At 44.9% G+C, this 16174-nt stretch overlaps 1 protein-coding gene across 3 annotated transcripts in view; it reads left to right on the forward strand.

The window, feature by feature from the left end:
- LOC135912508 (BEN domain-containing protein 5-like) overlaps window positions 1–16174 on the forward strand; it is a 106465-nt gene that overhangs the window by 57937 nt on the left and 32354 nt on the right. The window lies entirely within an intron of this gene.

Here is a 16174-nt window from a genome sequence, read left to right on the forward strand (position 1 = left end):
TTTATACCAAACTGCAACTTTCGTCCCTGGATGCTGCAAAGTGCCACTGGTTAGGCTATAGCTGCTTCATACGGCCATAACAAAAATTCTCTGCCAATTGACATGGTAGCGACTGTGCAGTAGGTTGTCGCGGCTAGGTAGCCTGTGTATATATGTTCAGACCAATAAACCGCCTCTCTGATTGGGCATCAGGCAATTGGCTAGACTAGTGGCCGGTGGCCAATATTGGGTCTGCGGGCAACGTGTTGGCAACTACCGTGAATGCTTTCACCAAAATGAATTTGTGCATCACAGCCTAATTGGGCAGTCTTGCAGAGTCAAAGGTCGCATGCACTCCACGATGGCACTTCACGATGGCACGCAGTGTACACATTGAGCTGCGGGACGAACGAAAGTTAACCGTGCTGCAATGTCGACCATTGCGGCATTATGCTGTATATCAGTCATCCACGACACAGGATCCAAATTAGGTAAATTTTGCATACCACTGGCATTGTAAAAAGTGATTAAATTATTTTTCCTGCTAAAGTTGGCATTTCAGTGTTTGGATTGAGGTTATGAACCAGCGACCACTTACTGCTTTCACATAGCTTGTCCACTTAAAAGCTCCTTACAATATAGTTTGCAATCACTTTCTTAAACCTGCCCCAAAGGTCCATTCTACTGCTGCAAAATGCATTTTACCTGCTCTGAAATGGCGTACACCAGTAGGATCACTGCAGTTTCAAAATGCAGTTGAACTCTGGTATAGGAAACCTATAGCGACAGATAAAAAATTATCATATTGAGGGCTTTGCTGTAAACGAGTCACTTCGTATAGTTAGTTGTTCAAATTGACAAACTTAAATAAATGTATTGGCCTGTTAAGAAAGAAATGTTGCAGTTTCGCCTGAAAAGTGAAGCATTGACAGTGATAGCAATGTATTTGATAACTACACGAAGTAAAGTTCATCGTTTTATCAGCCACATAAATTGCAGTAAGCATTTGCTAACTAATCAAATTAACAAGCATGGTGTCACGTGTGCACAGGCAAACATGAACAGATCTCTCTATGACCACGTGATGAATGCCAGCAGCTTGGAGCAAATGCTTCTTGCTGCCTGTCATTTCACTGCATCTTGGAAACTTCTGATTACGTTAGCTCCGACACTAGCCGCACAGAAACGCAGTGCGCATTAAACCAGCAGCCATTTCAAGTCACCCTTATCTTTGCACCTGTCGCACATTACATCGAAGACATGGCCTGCAAGCCTTGTATGTGCTCAGTCGTGTCATGTAGTGCCACGGCCAGGCTAGAGGAGGGGATGTGTACTCGCCTGCCCACCCTAGTGCATACTTGATCATGTGGCCTTTGTTGCGGCTCGAGGTGGCGTTTGGGCCAGGAATCCACCAAGCGCATTGGAGCATATTCGAGCAGGAGCGTATTAATTGTCTGAGTTCACATCAGGACATGTCAGCCCTCACTGCACTAAAGGTCGTGGCTTTTAATACCGTCATCCGATGACTGTATCGTGGCCAATCACAATAGTCGGATCGGTTGCGAAATTCCGCCCATGATATCATACCATTTCGTCAAACTCTGCCTCTGATGTTGCACCTTCATCCCTGCATATTTAGCAATCTGGGAATCTGAGGTTGTAGCCGTTCCTACAGTAGCATTCAACATTGGCCCTTTTCATCATTAGTTCAGGTTGTCAGTTTTAGGTAATGGGGTCTTTTGTTGACCCATCAGCAGTTGGTGTCAATGCTGCGTTGACTTCTGCATAAGTGCTGATGAATGGGGAGGTTGCCTCATGGTAAACGTCTAAGGAATTTTCATCCCCGTATTGAGACGTAACAGACCCCTCCACTACCAGGAGATTCGACCTGAGGCTTGAACAGCTGTCGGGTTGCCCGGAGAGACGATGTTCGGTTGCAACCTCGGGGATTGTTCTAGAAGTGACGGCTGATGACTCACTGCAACTTGAGGTCTCAGCCTTCACTTTGTTTTGGCCTTCTACATGGGAATGCACTAGCACACATACACTCTGGTCGGCATGCTCGAGCAGCATGCCCACCGGATGCTATGATTCTCGCATCGCTTTACAATGTTCTACCCCTCTCTCTCCCTTTTTTTTTTGTGTGTGTGTGTGGTCAATTTTTGGCAAGACAGAATTAAGTTGCCTATCTCAATAACATTGCTAGCGATATGCACAAAGCATGTTCATAAAATAAGATACCCTGAGTTCGTTGCTTAAAATTCCCAGCTCAGACAATCTGTGTTCTTATTCTGGCTCCCTCTCCTATACTTCACCTCAAACCTGTGTTGCTGCAGTCACGAGTTTTTTTTTTTTTGTGACATTTGCTTCAGCCATGCAAGGCTGCAATAATTGCTCTCGACCGTGGATTTCCTGCCTTGAATATAGTGTCCTAGCTTTTGGATGGCCCTTTCTATGATCAAACACTCTCAGGTGCTGAATGCCTCTTCTCGTGGCGTCAGTTTTTGATTGAGGTACAGCACGAAATGCTCTTCACCACTTTTGTTAAGTTGAGCAGAGACGACACCTAGGCCACGGTAGCTGGCATCACACCAGAGAATGAATTCTCTGCAAGAGTATGGCAAGACAAGCACAAGTTGTGAAGACAAGGCTTTCCTCGTATAACAATACACATATTCTGAATAAGGCTCTGCAGATCTTCCACTTTCGTGCGACTCACGCACTAACATTTTCTTTCTCTTGTCCACACTAGACCCGCACTAAAGAAATAACCACACACAAAAAAATGTTGCATAATTTACGCACTTGAAGCTACACGAAGATTTGAGCTTATTTCTAAATACTTCCATGTACTCTGTAAGTGATATTCAAGATGTTGTCGTCCTACGAATACACGTGCAAGACACGCACCAGTGCTTTGCTTCTGTGGCTGAGCAAGACATGCCTTAAAGGAACGGTACACTTTCTAAAATTGTATGCTTAAACAATGGATACGCCAAATAACACATCTTACTTTCAAAGAAAATCTCGTGAACACTTCCGAAAAGTGAACTGATATTCAAGCACGGCACTACAGGCTTCTAGAAAACAAATAACCTGTACTTGACGTTGCTAGCATATCTTACTCAAAAAGAATCCTATCTGCTTATAAAAAAAGAATGAAATATCGAGATAACAAAGTTTCATTATGTATGCACAAGCAAACCATTTCTTTCAGCATATTGATGAGCTTCTAAAATAAACAATCTAACCAAAGCTCAAAGGTTGCTTGTCGAAACAATCTTTAGTCCCAGAGATCTCAAAACGTCTAACCAAACACTAGAAACAAGGAAACAAACTGTTTCTACCAAACTTGTATCGCCATTGTTCATTCCGAATAGCCGACCGTTTCGGCATCTCTTTAAACTGTAATCGAGGCGGATGTAGTCCGAAAGCTCGTGTCAACCTTGTTAACCAGGGATTGCAAAGGGCACATAGGCCATTCTTCTCGCTCTAGATCCCCAACACTTTAAATGCTGGCAACATGCCTTCTGGGCATTGCATTATGAATTCGCTGCCTGGTATGACAACTTTGCATTGTGTTACCGTCGTGCTGTTCTGTGTCATACGGGTTATCCATCGAAAAGAACTCAAGGAGGGGGAACATAATTGCCCCCTGTCTTTTGCCCTCCTTCGCACCGACCATATCTTTCTTTTCTTTTTCGTTTGGTGGCTCGGACGCGCTCTAAGTGGAAACATGTCGAACGACAAACGCACCTTTTTAATTCTTTCACTGTGCTCCTCACGGGATTTAGTGGCTTTTGCTTTATTCGGCCGTGTTGCCTTCTCTGCCACATTCCTGACTCTGCAAACTTTCTTTCTCTTAGCATGCATTCTGGTGCTCACTTTCGAGTGGCTTTTCTTCCCATTGACGGCTCCTCAGCCTGACCCTCTTTCTGAATTTCTGTCGGGGAAATTGAAAAGATTTCCTCCTCTGCCTTAGCCACATCTCAAGAGCTAGCTGCTTCATCCTTCTTTTTTTTTTTGCAATTTGTTCAGCATCGTAACTCAGCGCCTGACCTTCTTCCTGAATTTCGGTCAGGGAAATAAAGGTTTTCTCTTCCGGCATAACTGTCTCCAGAGCTAGCTGCTTCATCCTCTTTTATTGTGGTTTGCTGCCCCTGAGGGCAAGATTGTAGCCATGGGGAAGGCTTTTGATAGTGTAGCACAGTCCACTTATAACGATATCAAGAAGAACGAAAAATCTAATCGTTATAACCAATCATCGCTATATCTGGACTGTCGAAAAAAAAAGAACTATCGAACATACCTTCGTAGCTCTGAAACCAAATTTGCCACTTACGATAAAAAATTGGCAAGTAGGCTGTGAAAAATGAAACGTTTATCTATACCTCTAAACAGTGTGTCAAGCGTCAGGCACGCAGAAATAGTCAGAAATCTGCAGTTGCTTTCGCAGAAATTTCGAATTCACACCCGCAGGGTGCATCGCATCCAGCAGCTGTGCGAATACTGGTGGCTATAATTTAGCATGCATGAAATTAGTTAGCGACTCTATCGACGACAGTACACTTTGTACGAAAGTTGGGGTCGGCTTCAAAGATGGGCCACTGTGAATCTCGTCATCAGTGCTGTTACTGTCGTTGCCTTTTCGCAAATTTGACGATTATTCTGCATGGAAAATGCTGCCCAAGAGGCAGAATTTCGATCGTTATCCGATATGCGGTGAATAACATATCGTTATGTGTGGTTGTTGTTTTCTGGTAGCCCTAATGCATAAGTTGATACTCTGAAGTCGACTCATCATTGTAACTGATTTATCGTTACATGTGGTATCATTATAAGTGGACTGCACTGTACTGGGTGCTACTGCTCTGTGACTTGAAGTGACTGCTTGCCGCATACTCATCGGCCATCTGTGCTGCACTTTTTACAGACATCCCTCCCTGCCTGTCCTTAACCGTAAGGCGCATGTTATCTGCAAGGGTCTTGTGAAATTGTTCTATGCAGATTAAATCTGCCAGTTTGCTGACGTTCTCCGCCGCTGCTCCTTTCACCCACTCTGCAAAATTATACTTTAGGCGACGTGCAAACTCAACAAAGCTTTCATTAGGCTTGTTTCTTTCCTGTCTAAATCTCCTCCGAAATTTCTCTGTGAAAAGCTTGTATTCTGTTAGTAAACTTGACTTCACTGAACTGTACATACCTGTTTTGGCTGCGCTCAGTCGGCCTACGACCTGCGAGACTTCTCCCGGCAGCACTTCAAGCAACTGCTCTGGCTATATATCCTGCTGAAATGATTGCTTCTCACAAATCCGTTCAAAATTAATCAGATAGAGGCTGATGTCATTGCCTGTTTTGTAGGACTGAAGCAAAAATGTCATTTCCATGCTTTCCGTTTGTGGCGGTACCGCATCTGCCCTGCACGCTAATCTCACTTGCTCTAGTCTTATTTTTGCAAGCTCAAGTTCTGCCTTTGTTCCCTCTTTTCCTGCCACTCTCTCTCCCACCTTTACTTTTCTCTCACGCTCCTTCTCTTCCCTCTCGTGACATACTTTTTCTCAGGCATCCGTGAGCTCATCCTCATCGAAACCCACTTCGTCAATTGCCGTATGAATTTCAAGCTTCCTCAACTTATAGTTAAAGGGCCCCTGAAACGGTTCGAACAAATTTTGTAGACACGTAGGGTACAGCTTAAGTAGAACATTCGCACCACAATTTAAGTGAAGCATTACGTATCAATAGAGCTACAAGCGATTACAAGTTACCCTCCTCCCTAGCCATGCTTTTCCTCCTCAACTCGTTCGCCAAGTGATCGGAGCTAACCACCACCTTCACTAGTTTGCGTCGTGATGCGACAACACATCGTCCACTTCCGGTTGTGTTGGAGCTCGCCCCCGCCCACGAGAAACCTCTCCGCTAGCTTGGCCATCAACCCCAAGCGAGAGCTATCGAAGCAGCATGTCTTGCGAGCATTCTGTCATAGCGCCGAACGTGTCTGGTATTCTGATAATCACACACTACCTCAATAATTCGACGGAATGGTGGAGGCATAAGGTCAAGCTGATGAAGGAACTTTAGCGTAGATGTACGTGAGCTGCCTGATCGGTCTCCATGATCCAGCCACCCGTTGGTGCAGAGCTTAACCAGCCAAAGAAAGAGCTCATATTGCTCTAACCAAGTGTAAAACATTTTAAGCATTTACAAAAACAATGTGTTAACAATTACACTCTTGCAAAAAATGTACACCAGCAGCATAGAATACGTTTTGTTACTGCTACTGTGTGTGGTTGAGCTCTGTGCCACCAGGTGGCTGCACCGTGCAGACCATTCACATTTGCGCTTCTGTTCATCCCCTGAAACTACACGCAAGGGGACACGGCCAGGCCCTGTCCCCTTGCACTTGCATTTACCCTAAGACCGGACTCGCGAAACGCTATTGTGTTAGTAATCTTCCGGTGTAAAGTGACAGCTGCAATTGCACAAATCATGGCGCCAATCGGATAGCGGCAGTCCGATGCACTGTAGCCAGTCCGCTTGTCTACTGGCTTGCAGAGGGACACGATGTCGCAGCTTGACATATTGCCAGTTGCTACATTTGCAGTCCACAACGCAACAAAATCGAATCATAGCGCTCGCGAAAAGACAAACCTACACTGACGGCGGAGCTCTCATCAAAGACGGAGCACGTTGTAACACAAGCAGACGACACTTGCTGTGTGCCGGAAGTGCCTAAGTGTACTGAAAAATTGTTCTTCTGCATTCTCTTTATGTTACTTTCTTTTTATAAAAACAAATTAACTAACATTCAAACTATTACGAAATCGTTTGTTTACCATAAAGTTGGAAAAATTATCGATCACGCGCCCTGGTCAGCCAATCGGATAGCTCGCCCCACTGACGTCATATGGTTGATTTCGGTCATATGGGTAGGGGCGGCTTAAAATTCCGCCGAGCAGTGTGCTGCGATCGGCAGCGGTGTGCATTTTTAAAACCTTATAATAAATTACACACTTTACGCGGAGCACTTAGATGTGTCATTTAATGATTAGAAGGACCTACTCTAACGACTCAGTACGTTTGTAGAAAATCGTCAAAATCGTTTCAGGGTCCCTTTAATATCCATACCGAGCTCTGCTGCCAACAGCAGCAGCTCCTCTTTCTTTAGCGCTGTGATATCCATGCTTTTCCGAGAGCTGACTACAACTTCTCCTGTATTGACCGCACACTCAGTGGCGACGAATCATAGCTGATTGCCTGACAGTACCCTGTCCCTATTGTTTGGCGAAATGTAGTCTCTGTAGCATTCACCCAACCTCGAGCTTGCGAAGGTCGTGTCTTCCATAGCCAAGTTGCTAGGTCTGCTGATCCCAGATCTTAAGGACTGCCCTTTCTGCTGCTCTTCCTTTCAGTTTCACAGAGTGTCTAAGACTTCATGCCGTTACTGTGTGGGTTGTGCCTCCCTGAGCCACAAAGAGGAGGTCTGCTGATCTCAGATCCACAGTAGTTGCTCTTCCGTTCGCGGTTTACCTCGATCTTGCCAGTTCTACCAATCCCAGATCATGAGGACTGCCTTCTTTATCTCACTGTTGCAACGAGCTTGTTGTGACTGAAGGTGTCGTTTGGGCCAAGAATCCACTGGCTCGACGAGTATGTCCGGTAGTAGGATTCGAGCAACGTTCTTAGACATACTTCAGTTTCGCAGCTCCCTATGCGAGCCCATTGGCCGACGTGGCCGAAACGGGCGTCACTGAAACTACCGGCGCTGCAGTCGCGTCTTTCGTCATGCGCCGCGCGTCGTCTGCTCCTGCTGCGACGCGTCGTTTGCACCAACAGGCCTGTAAACGCTTATCCGTCGGTAAATGTAGTTTAGATACGCAGTCTGAGTTTTGTGACAAACCTGCCGCGCGTAAGTAACGGTGACTTCACGGTGTCTGTGCACTATCGGCGCTGCAGTGACACATCTCTCACGCAGCGCGCATCGTCTACTCCTGCGATGTCATCTCTGCGGTGGGTCGTTTTCCCCAACTGGCCTGTGCCGTTTGCTCTTTGACGACTGTGTTTTGGCTGCCCTAACAATATTTTATGCCAAGGACCTTTGAATGACATGTCTAGCTAGTCTTTAGAAGCTGCAACTACACCGCAAATGAGAGGTCGTGCACTGCGATTCCGCTTTTCAACCAACTTTTTCCCTATAAAAGCGCCACGGTGCTCCCTTCAGCGGGGACTTTGTTTTTTGCTGCTTATTCTTAAGATGTGTACTCATTAAAGACGGCGAGCGCCTGTGCAGACGTAGGGACATTAACGCATCACGCCCAGCAGTTGCTTGAGACAACGCTGTGGTGAATTGATCCACCCCCGTCAACGCTTCGCCTAATAAATTTAATTGACACATGTATTTTTTATAGTTGTCCGCGGATATTATGGGACGTGCAAATGAGTTGGAAGTGATCTGTGAGCAGTGACAAGGACGAAGTTAAATACTACGATTCTAACATATTTATGTCAAAGCTTAATTCATTTTCTTTTTGACGAACAAAACAAACAACAAAAACAGTTACACTTTTTATTTACTTTGTGCACAAAAAAGTAATTTTGAGCTACTTTTGCTCAAAGCAATCTTGCCCTCTTTCTGGCTGCTTGCACCTGCTCTGTCAGCGAGTTATCGACGCCAATCAGCACAGGTTATATATGAAATAAACTACGCTAGCTCACCTGTCCATATTTGTGCTTGAGCAAATGGTTGCGTACACACTTCAGTGCATGTGGCACATCACACAGGAAATAAAGGTACGCCCTCTCAGGCAGGCATGGATGTGGAATCTTATGAGAAGGTGAGGTTACGCTGCCGCTGATTCCCATCTGCTGCCACATCGAGCGATTGTTCCCAGTCCCGTCACTGACTATGGCGATCACCATAGCACCATGTTTATGCAATTGCATTACTGCTTGCAACACCAGCTCTGCTAAAATCTTGCCAGGCGCAGCACCTTTCGTGGCAAAGGTGGCAATCGGTTGCACCCAGCTCTCCAGAAGTGGTACGAACATCAGCACGAGCGCATGATCTGCAAGTTGGTCAGTTCCTTCATTTGAAATACCGCTGTAGTCCACAAAACCATCAAGTTTGAAGGTTGACTTGTTGAAATCGTACGCCTGGCGTAACTTAATTTCATCCAGAATCAGTGTGCCGAATTTCTTCCCATCTGCTCTGTTGCCCAGCTGTTTTCCAATAGCTTCCATACAGAGAGGATTGAAGCATGGTATTCCTTTCAGTATTTGTGTGAGACGGCTCAGGGAGGGCAAGGGCAGCATCTTCATGTCAGACAGAAGCTTATATGCTCGAGGGCTCGCTATCCTCAGCATTAAACAATTCAGAAGCCAGTCCGCATTGTACTGCGCGCCACACGGAGACTTTGCTTTCAACTGTTTAAACGATGTCATAAATGCAAGTCGCTGCAAAGGCGGAAGTTCGGCCAACGCTTCCTCGATTCTGTTATCGGGCATTTCAGAAAGCCTTTTCTTCAGAGCCAAAATTTCCTTCTTTTGCTTTTGATGCGCAGCAGCCGCCCTAAGCAGCCTCTTCTTCACATTGCGTAGTTTCTGATATCTCTTGAGCGTTGCGCTCGGAGCCTTAATGCTCAGTCGAAGTTTCCTCTGTAGACGAAGACAACGCGCGCAGACTAGTTGCTTTGTAAGTACATTGCACTGCTTGTGATGCATATTATCTGATGTCGCCGTGTCACGCTGGGCTGCTTTCACGCCCGCACACATGTTCAAGCTCTCTGCTTCTCTCAGGATTCTTTCCACACTTGCAATGCTAGTCGCAGCTCGAAATAGCCTCTTGTGAATTTTGCTGTAGCCGTTTAAGCACCATCCTCTTCAAGCACAACATTTTCATTACTTGCAGATGCGCGGCTACCAGTTGCCTCATATAAAATACTCCACATCGCTTCTGTGTTGCGTCGTCCTCAACAATTTCGAACTTCCAGAGCGCAGAAGGCAGTGTCACGTACGTGAGATCGTTGAGCGCAAAGTGTGTAGCGCATATTTCTGAAGTTCCTTCTTCCAAGCCCAATAGCAGGTTTGAAGTTGAAGCGCTGTCACTACAAGCTTCGCCCGATGTAGTTGCCGGCACTTGCGCTCGTTCTTTTGGTGGACGTCGCTTTCGCTTCACATTTTTTGGCTTTGAGATGTGCTCAGGCAGCCCAGGAAAGAGCCGAGGAAGTGCGCCGGGAGCAAGCATCCATTTCCCGCGAGGAATCATTATTTCTTTGTTACCCACAACATGCTTGTAGTATTTCAAAATGTCGTCGTCCTCAAAGTGGTGTTCACACACTTTTGATTTGTTTGTGAGGCGTTTGTCTTTTCGGTGTAGCATGCGCTCCCAACTTTTAAACTCTCCAGCGTCTTGCGGCGGTGCGAAAAAATGGTGACCAGCGGCATCGTGTCTAAGGCCGCTCGTGCAGCCGGGGGCAAAACAGCACGGCATAGGGAACTTCTTGCTGTCATGAGATGCGGAAACGCTTCTTCAAGAAGCTTTTCAAGAGAGCAAATCGCGACACATCACACAACACCTACAAAACGGAGAAGGATAGCGACTGACGATGCAGCACAACAAATATGAAACCAGAAGTGAAAGCAGAAGTCAAGTTTCAAGTTCCTTACCAGAAACGCACTTACAATACATAACTCAGATATCACAATATTTCACAAAGAGGTTCAAAACTAATAACTGTGAAATAACTACTTCTCAAAATATAAAACAGAAACTACCAGAAATGACGCAACTTCTATCAGAAACGAAACAAAAAGTGACGAAAGACGCGATCGCAGCGCCGCTAGTTCGCGTGACCACCACTTCGGCCATCTCCCGAGCGGAGCTGCGAAACTGAAGTATGTCTAAGAACGTTGGATTCGAGGACAAAGGGTTTATTTTAATGTACACTGGCTCTAGGTACGGAAGCCCACCCCATGCAGGAGCATATTAAACGTCTCAGTTCACATCAGGAAACATCGGCCCTCACTGCACCAAAGGTCTCCGCTTCTAATATATTAATATTTTTTTAATGTTGTTGTCTTCCCTAAGTGAATAGACTAGGGAATCTAATGACTGTGTCACAGCCAATCACCATCGTCAAATCAGTCGCAAGAGCTTGCCCATGTTATCGCACCATTCCGTCGAACTCTGCCTCCGATGTTGCATCTTCACCTCCACATATTTAACAATCTGGGAATCCAAGGTCACAGCCGTTCCCATGGTAGCATTTGATGTTGGCCCTTTCCATCATTAGTTCAGGTTGTCAGGTTCAGATAGAGGATCAATACTGCATTGACTTCTGAATAGGTGATGATGAATGGGGGAGTTGCCTCATGGTAAATGTCTAAAGAATGCTCATTCCTATGTTGAGATGTTGCACATCGAGCCACCATCTTCTTGGCTTACACGAGTGCTGAGTTGCTCACACAAACACAAGCACTGAGCTCAGCATTTGTCTGTGTGTGATGTAGTGTTTGTCTATGTCTCAATAAGTGCACTGCCTTCACTTCACCCACCACGACAGCTAATTGGCTATGATATTCTGCGCCTAAGCACAAGGTCATAGGTTCGATGCCCAGAGGTTGCATTCTTATGGGGACTCTAGGTATGGGCTCGTGGTCGGAATGTCGCTGTGGTCGTAGCATTGCCGTCATTCGAGCTTTGCCATCAAACACTCATTATGCTGTCATTGTCATGCCATCAATGTCATACCATCATCATGCATTCACACCATTATAGTGATGCTGTAATGGTCATTCAATGATTGTTGGTGTCGGTGGTGTCAATGGTCCAGCTTCGTGATCTGACTCGTCGTGCCTTCTACTCCGACCCAGTAGTCCAAGTCATCTAATAGCTTGGGCCACTAGGCATGTGTTTGGGGCCCTGACGCTGTCGTGGTCATTACACCGTCCTCATTCCAGCTTTGTCATGCAACTCTCGTCATGCTGCCGTCGTCACGCTGTCATTTTATCATTGTCATCACCTCAATAATTTCATCCCATTGTCATCATGCCGACGTCGATGGAGCAACGAAGGTACTACGACGGTGATGTCAATCTTTCTTCGTCATTGTATTGTAATCATACTGTACTCATTCAGTCGTGATTACGCCACCCTTATCATGCCGTCATTGTCAGACAGTCACTATCACGGCTCCATTGTCATAATGCCATAATGTTGTCATAATGCCATCATGGTCGCGGCATCATTGTGCCTCCAGCTTCGTCATGCTGTCATCGTCACCGCATCGTCGTCATACAGGTATTGTGATATAGTCATCATCACGAGATTGTGATTATACACTCACCGTCATCTCATTGTACTCACGCCATCGTCGTCATACAGCCATGCATTCGTTACCATACCGCTGTCTGGATGCCATCGTCATCATGTGGCTGTTTCATCATTGTCATTACTTAAGTATCGTCATCCCATTGCCATTTTCTCGTCGACATACCACCTTCGTTGATCCATCATCGTCATTCCTTGTCCATCATTTCTATCATAATCATGCTGTCGTAATTAAATCATGATTGTTGTCACGCTATCGTCATACAGATGCTATCATGCATCCATTGTCATACCATTGTCATCATGCCATCTTGGTTGTGCCATCTTAGTCATTCCCGCTTCTTCATCTGGTTGTCATCATACCATCACCGTCATGCAATCGTCATCATACTGTCGTCATCTCATTGTCCTCATGTCGTCGTCATTACATGCCTTTTTCGTTTGGTCCATATCACTCCTTCTTTATTTGATCATGACTGCTTTGGCGTCATATAGTCGTCTTACGTTATGCTACATGCTCCTCGCCGACCTTAGCAAGCGAGTGCCATAGCAAATGGGATGATATCAGAGTATTGGGAAACAAAGGGGAATGCGGTGCGGGAGATGGAAATTCAAGATAGTGAGCAACACAAGAACAAGGCCAGAGCGGGAACCAACGTTTCAACAAGTGGACTTGTCCTTTTCAAGGCAAGTCCACTTGTCGAAATGGTGGCTCCTACTCTCACCTTGTTCTCATGTTGGATATTGGAGTATGTGGCATATAGCCGAAGCTACGAAGGTCTCATAATTACCACTACATGTGTTAAATAAAGGTCACTTAAATAATATGGTCTGCGGATCACTGCTCCATTACTTTTCACATTACCATCGACAGTCGTTGTGAGATGAGTTCTGCCATAATTTAAGTAAGACATCAGAAGAGCAGAATTTTGGGTTAGTTGGTGATGAACATTTGACTACTGTGAAGGGCAATAGAATGGACCAAAGGAAGGTGAGATAGATGGGACAAACGCTACTAACAGCTGTAAATGTTTATTAGAATGTTTTTGCTGCAGCAGGAACTGTCAGTGCACACGTGCACCCAAGGTACAGCACCCAAGTTCCAACCCAAGGCGCACCCAAGATACAGCAACAAAAAGAGGAGGTACAAAAGTAGTTGGCTTATTATATGAAGATCCAAGAAAGCCATTTTGCCCTTTGATTCCTTACATTCAAGACTGATTACGTAAAAGGGCAGTCACTAAATCATGTTTCAGGTCGGCAATTATGAAGTCCTGCTCACACAGGATAACGGAAAGCTTTGGTCACCAAGTAGCAAAGTTGCAGCAGGAGGTTTCCTGCATCTGTTTCTTCAAGCTATCAGGGAAACACTGCTTGATCAGCTGTGCAAAGAATCCACAGAAGTTGTAGGTACTCCATGAAGAGCTGTTTGTTCAAGGCTGTGCCATAAGTGCATAAGTTTTCGTGCAGCTTACAGAAACTCTCAGGGAAGCATGAAGTGGATCTTGTTTTCTGCTCCATGCAAATTGGCACAGCTGTGCAAACACGTCATGGGATATCAAGTAAGGAAATACTGTACACACGAGTAATAGTGTGTTCCATGCGCTACTTATGTCATGTACAGAATTCTTTTAAGCGGTTGTTGGGTTTACTTGGGACAAACAGACCAGCGCCTGACCGACAGGCTGTGATAGCACTTTAGGTATTCGAAATTAGGAGAAGGCTTGAATTTTGCTTTGCATTGCAAAAGTTGTGGTCCGTCTGCGGTTAAAGAATACGGATGTTGTCAGCCATCGAAAAACTAAATTAGAATGTGAACTTTTGGAAGCAGTGTTTATAGGAAATTCTGTATTTGATATGTGTGTGACTTCTGTGGCACTTCTAAACAAGGAATCACAATTCATAGGTAGCCACAGCTAAGCAGGTTCGTTCATATCTGTTTTGTATTTAGTGCCTCCTGTGCTAGTTGTGTGCAGTTGAATTACTATATGTACACAGGCTTCCCAAATATCACGTGCCATGATGAGATTGTGCACGCATTGTATGCAATTTTTTGTCGTCTCGCCTTGTCTTTTTTGTCTGTGTGTGTGTGTCTGCTCTTGTGGTTGCTGGTTTCAGGGTGTCTTGGGTGCATGCTTTCCGATAAATATTCACAGTTAATAGCACTTGTTCCGTCTGTCTCTTCTTCCTTTAGTTCCATCGTGCGCTTCACTGTAGTCAAATAACACATTAGCGGGCTTTAATTTCAAATGCCATTTATTTCCGATAGTATGTTGCCGAACACTTAAAGATTAATAAATCTTATAGTTCAAACAAAAATTTATGATTTCGTTATATTAAATAGGGTAATTAGTGTTTCTTGAGCATCATGGCCTCTTTGCTTCCATCATTGTCCCTTCGAGACACCTCATAATAAATATCGAAATCCTCTGAATCATAGTCCACAAGAAATGCTTTAGTTTCTGTGTCATTAAAAAAAAATTTTTGCTTTTTGCGCCAGTCTACCATCTTGTAAAAAGAAAGGCATGAGCAACACCAGCACAGTAAGATTTGTCGCACCATCTGTCATGTAAAATTCTATACAGGCTTCGTTTTTACACGAAGCCTGTACATAGTTTACGCTTAGTTTTGTGATGTTTAGCTTTGTAATTCAAATTTGAACTTTTGGGACTACACTTCCATCAGACACCATGTGTCCATAAAAGGTAGTATTCATAGCTCTAAAGCAGGCTCTATAATAAGTGCATACAACGCTTTCACAAAACAGTGGCCAAGCATGTCAATCCGATTGCCAGTTAAATTCTCAGGTGCATTTTTTGTGGACTGCTTGCTCCTCTGAACCCTCACACCTTTGTTTTTTTAATCACTGTATGTAGCAGATGCTGCAGGAAATATGCATCTCAAAGTGGCTGTTGTATGACACCACCAATTTCAACTTCACCGATAGCTGCATTAATTGCGAGATGCAAACACTGTGAGATGCCTGTGTCTTAGACAGATTAACTGGCCTAAATTAGTTGTATGATATCTTATGGAGCATCGTCTCAGCCGCAGTGCAGAGCTGCTCTCAGAAGGGTTGAAAAGGATTTTCTTTATATGAGTAGTCATGAAAATTACTGTTAATCTATTCTTAAGCTTAGTGTTTTTCCTCTGTACCTCTGTTAGTAGTATAGTGAGCTGTCTTCTTCTGTTTCAACATCTGGCAACCTTTGCTGCTTGTTGACGTAACACACAACCATGGCAGACATTTTGCTGCTAAACCTCTAGCGATGCCTCTTAGGGCTTACCATATTTTCCAGCACATCACAGGTTGCATCGGAGGCTTTCCCACATATCGAAAGTTAGACGCCACCCCATGTAACCTGTACTCCCAGTTATACAGCCCATAAAGAAAAGAAAAGTCTGTGCATATAATCCATGGTAACGCCGTAAATGCATACCAGAGTGCTCAAATCTTTTCAAAATGTCTCCTTTCGTAAATGCATGACTGCCTCTACCATTTTGTATCTTCAGTGAGTGGAGCAGCTCTATTCCCTCCCCTGTCCAGCTATGCTGATGCAGCTGGATTCACACAATGGATGTGATGTCGGACAAATCAGTCACATTGCATGTGACATGAATTGGATCATTTTGCAGCTGGAATTCCTAAGTCTGTGGATGACAGCATGAATGGAGCAGTCCTTGCATGTGCGCTCTGTCAATTACCAGAAATACCAATGGTGATTTGACTCTGCCGTATGGCAATGCGCTTCGCGCAGACTGAGAGACCATCGTGGGAATGGGTGACGTATGAGTTTGCTGGGACCAGGTGCACTATTCGCTGACTACTAAAAGCGAAAATGGTGACCCGTAAAGAGGAGGAGAATGGCC

The sequence above is a fragment of the Dermacentor albipictus genome, chromosome 1 (assembly GCF_038994185.2).
Source record: "Dermacentor albipictus isolate Rhodes 1998 colony chromosome 1, USDA_Dalb.pri_finalv2, whole genome shotgun sequence".
In the NCBI taxonomy this organism is placed as follows: Eukaryota; Metazoa; Arthropoda; class Arachnida; order Ixodida; family Ixodidae; genus Dermacentor; species Dermacentor albipictus.